The sequence below is a fragment of the Arachis hypogaea genome, chromosome 15 (assembly GCF_003086295.3).
Source record: "Arachis hypogaea cultivar Tifrunner chromosome 15, arahy.Tifrunner.gnm2.J5K5, whole genome shotgun sequence".
Taxonomy (NCBI): domain Eukaryota; kingdom Viridiplantae; phylum Streptophyta; class Magnoliopsida; order Fabales; family Fabaceae; genus Arachis; species Arachis hypogaea.
The window spans coordinates 140,855,380-140,860,124 of NC_092050.1; the positions used below are offsets into that span (position 1 = coordinate 140,855,380).

At 41.8% G+C, this 4,745-nt stretch overlaps 1 non-coding gene across 1 annotated transcript; it reads right to left on the reverse strand.

Annotated features, from left to right (window-relative positions):
- Positions 1-969: 969 nt before the first annotated feature.
- LOC112752553 (small nucleolar RNA R71) lies at positions 970-1,077 on the reverse strand. The gene has a single exon (XR_003176985.1). It is a non-coding gene; the product is annotated as a small nucleolar RNA R71 (small nucleolar RNA).
- Positions 1,078-4,745: the final 3,668 nt, after the last annotated feature.

The window sequence follows — 4,745 nt, forward strand, 5'->3', positions numbered from 1 at the left end:
ACTAACTAACTAACTTTTTGTTTGTTTCTTATCTTTTTCAAAACCACCTAACTAACTCTCTCTCTCTAATTTTCGAAAATATCCTCCCTCTTTTTCAAAAATTTCTTTTTAATTAACTAATTATTTTTATTTTTATTTTTGATTTTAAAAATTTTCGAAAAAAAATACTAACATTTTGCAAAAACCATTTTCGAAAATCACTAACTCTTTTTCAAAAATATTTTTCGAAAATTCTCCCCCCATCTTATTCTATTTATTTATTTATTTACTAACATCTCATCTCACATCTCAAAGCCTCCTCACAGTTGTGTTTCTTCCATTACATTACATTCTTTGTCTCCCCCTCTTTTTTTCCACTCACAAAGGGATCCCTATACTGTGGTATAAAGGATCTCTATTATTATTATTATTTTTCTGTGCCTTCTTCTTTGTCATATGAGCAGGAGCAAGGATAAGAACATTCTTGTGGAAGCAGATCCAGAACCTGAAAGGACTCTGAAGAGAAAATTAAGAGAAGCTAAATTACAACAATCCAGAGATAACCTTTTAGAAAATTTCGAACAGGAAGAGGAGATGGCAGCCGGAAATAATAATAATGTAAGGAAGATGCTTGGTGACTTTACTGCACCTAATTCCAACTTACATGGAAGAAGCATCTCCATTCCTGCCATTGGAGCAAACAACTTTGAGCTGAAACCTCAATTAGTTTCTCTGATGCAGCAGAACTGCAAGTTTCATGGACTTCCATCTGAAGATCCTTTTCAGTTCTTAACTGAATTCTTGCAGATATGTGATACTGTTAAGACTAATGGAGTAGATTCTGAAGTCTACAGGCTCATGCTTTTCCCCTTTGCTGTAAGAGACAGAGCTAGATTATGGTTGGACTCTCAACCTAAAGATAGCCTGAACTCTTGGGATAAGCTGGTCACGGCTTTCTTAGCCAAGTACTTTCCTCCTCAAAAGCTGAGCAAGCTTAGAGCTGATGTTCAAACCTTCAGACAGAAAGAAGGTGAATCCCTCTATGAAGCTTGGGAAAGATACAAACAGTTGACCAAAAAGTGTCCTTCTGACATGCTTTCAGAATGGACCATCCTGGATATATTCTATGAGGGTCTGTCTGAGTTATCTAAGATGTCATTGGACACTTCTGCAGGTGGATCCATTCACCTAAAGAAAACGCCTGCAGAAGCTCAAGAACTCATTGACATGGTTGCAAATAACCAGTTCATGTACACTTCTGAAAGGAATCCTGTGAACAATGGGACGCCTATGAAGAAGGGAGTTCTTGAAGTTGATACTCTGAATGCCATATTGGCTCAAAACAAAATATTGACTCAGCAAGTCAATATGATTTCTCAGAGTCTGAATGGAATGTAAGCTGCATCCAACAGTACTCAAGAGGCATCTTCTGAAGAAGAAGCCTATGATCCTGAGAACCCTGCAATAGCAGAGGTAAATTACTTAGGTGAACCTTATGGAAACACCTATAATTCAACATGGAGAAATCATCCAAATTTCTCATGGAAGGATCAAAAGCCTCAACAAGGCTTTAATAATGGTGGAAGAAACAGGTTTAGCAATAGCAAGCCTTTTCCATCATCAACTCAGCAACAGACAGAGAACTCTGAACAAAATGCTTCTAATTTAGCAAATCTAGTCTCTGATCTATCTAAGGCCACTGTGAGTTTCATGAATGAAACAAGGTCTTCCATTAGAAATCTGGAAGCACAAGTGGGCCAGCTGAGTAAAAGGATCACTGAAATCCCTCATAATACTCTCCCAAGCAATACAGAAGAGAACCCAAAAGGAGAGTGCAAGGCCATTGACATAAGCACCATGGCCGAATCTGTAAGGGAAGGAGAGGACGTGAATCCCAAGGAGGAAGACCTCCTGGGACGTCCAGTGATCAATAAGGAGCTTCCCTCTGAGGAATCAAAGGACTCTGAGGCTCATCTAGAGACCATAGAGATTCCATTAAACCTCCTTATGCCCTTCATGAGCTCTGATGAGTATTCCTCTTCTGAAGAGAATGAGGATGTTACTGAAGAGCAAACTGCCAAGTTTCTTGGTGCAATCATGAAGCTGAATGCCAAATTATTTGGTATTGATACTTGGGAAGTTGAACATCCCTTGTTCATCAATGAACTAAGTGATCTGGATCAACTGACATTGCCTCAGAAGAGACAGGATCCTGGAAAGTTCATAATACCCTGTACCATAGGCACCATGATCTTTAAAGCTCTGTGTGACCTTGGTTCAGGGATAAACCTCATGCCCCTCTCTATAATAGAGAAACTAGGAATCTATGAGGTGCAAGCTGCTAAAATCTCACTAGAGATGGCAGACAGCTCAAGAAAACAGGCTTATGGACAAGTAGAAAATGTATTAGTAAAGGTTGAGGGCCTTTACATACCTACTGATTTCATAGTCCTGGATACTGGAAAGGAAGAGGATGAATCCATCATCCTAGGAAGACCTTTCCTGGCCACAGCAAGAGCTGTGATTGATGTGGACAGAGGAGAATTAATCCTTCAATTGAATGAGGACAACCTTGTGTTTATAACTCAAGGATCTCTCTCTGCATCCATGGAGAGGAAGCATAAAAAGCTTCTCTCAAAACAGAGTCAACCAGAGCCTCCACAGTCAAACTCTAAGTTTGGTGTTGGGAGGCCACAAACAAACTCTAAGTTTGGTGTTGAACTCCCATATCCAAACTCTAAGTTTGGTGTTGGAGAGTTTCAACAAAGCTCTGTACATCTGTGAGGCTCCATGAGAGCCCACTGTCAAGCTATTGACACTAAAGAAGTGCTTGTTGGGAGGCAACCCAATGTTTATTTATCTAACTATATTTTCCTTAGTTATATGTCTTTGTAGGTTCATGATCATGTGGAGTCACAAAATAAATAAAAAAAATTGAAAACGGAATAAAAAACAGCAGAAGAAAAATCACACCCTGGAGGAGCATCTGTCTGGCGTTCAGCACCAGAACAGAGCATGGTGCTGGCGCTGAACGCCCAAAATGGGCAGCTTCTGGGCGCTAAACGCCAGAACAGGCATGGTTCTGGCGTTCAACGCCAGAAATGGCACACAAATGGGCGTTGAACGCCCAAAATGGCCACCAACCTGGCGCTGAACGCCCAGAGTTGGGTACAAAGGCATTTTTACATGCCTAATGGGTGCAGGGATGTAAATCCTTGAACACCTCAGGATCTGTGGATCCCACAGGATCCACTCAGGATCTGTGGACCCCACAGGATCCCCACCTACCTCCACTCACTTCTTCTCACCACTCTCTTTCACACAACCCCATAAACACTCTTCCCAAAAACCCTTCACCAATCACCTCAATCTCTCTTCTCCATCACCTCTTCACCACTCACATCCATCAACTCTTCCCCATAAACCTACCTCATAAACTCCACCTACCTTCAAAATTCAAAACCAATTTCCCACCCAAACCCACCCATATGGCCGAACCAATACCCCCCTCCCTTCCCTATATAAAGACCTCCATTCTTCATCAAATTCACACAACACATCCCTCTACACTCCTCTTGGCCGAAACCACATCTCCCTCTCCCTCTCCATCTTTCTTCTTCTTCTACTTCTATTCCTTTGTTTATTGCTCGAGGGCGAGCAATATTCTAAGTTTGGTGTGGTAAAAGCATAAGCTTTTTGTTTTTCCATTACCATTGATGGCACCTAAGACCGGAGAATCCTTTAGAAAGGGGAAAGGGAAGATAAAAGCTTCCACATCCGAGTCATGGGAGATGGAAAGGTTCATCTCTAAAGCCCATCAAGACCACTTCTATGATGTTGTGGCCAAGAAGAAGGTGATCCCTGAGGTCCCTTTCAAACTCAAAAGAAATGAGTATCCGGAGATCCGACATGAAATTCAAAGAAGAGGTTGGGAAGTTCTAACAAACCCCATCCAACAAGTCGGCATCTTAATGGTTCAAGAGTTCTATGCCAATGCATGGATCACCAAAAACCATGATCAAAGTAAGAACCCGGATCCAAAAGACTATGTTACAATGGTTCGGGGGAAATACTTAGATTTTAGTTCGGAGAATGTGAGGTTGGCGTTCAACTTGCCAAACATGGAAGAGAACGCACACCCCTACACAAGGAGAGTCAACTTAGATCAAAGGTTGGACCAAGTCCTTATGGACATATGTGTAGAAGGAGCTCAATGGAAGATTGACTCCAAAGGCAAGCCGGTTCAACTAAGAAGATTGGACCTCAAGCCTATAGCTAGAGGATGGTTGGAGTTCATTCAATGCTCAATCATTCCCACTAGCAACCGGTCTGAAGTTACTATAGACCGGGCCATCATGATCCACAGCATCATGATTGGAGAAGAGGTGGAAGTTCATGAGATTATACCTCAAGAACTCTACAAGGTGGCTGACAAGTCCTCCACTATGGCAAGATTAGCCTTCCCTCACCTCATTTGCCATCTATGCAATTCAGCTGGGATTGACATAGAGGGAGATATCCTCATTAAAGAGGACAAGCCCATCACTAAGAAAAAGATGGAGCAAGCAAGAGAGCCCATTCATGGAGCTCAAGAGGCGCAAGAAGCTCATTACCATGAGATTCCGGAGATGCCTCAAATGCACTTCCCTCCACAAAATTATTGGGAGCAAATCAACATCTCCCTAGGAGAATTGAGTTCCAATATGGGACAACTAAGGGTGGAACATCAAGAGCACTCCATCATGCTACATGAAATAAGAGAAGAT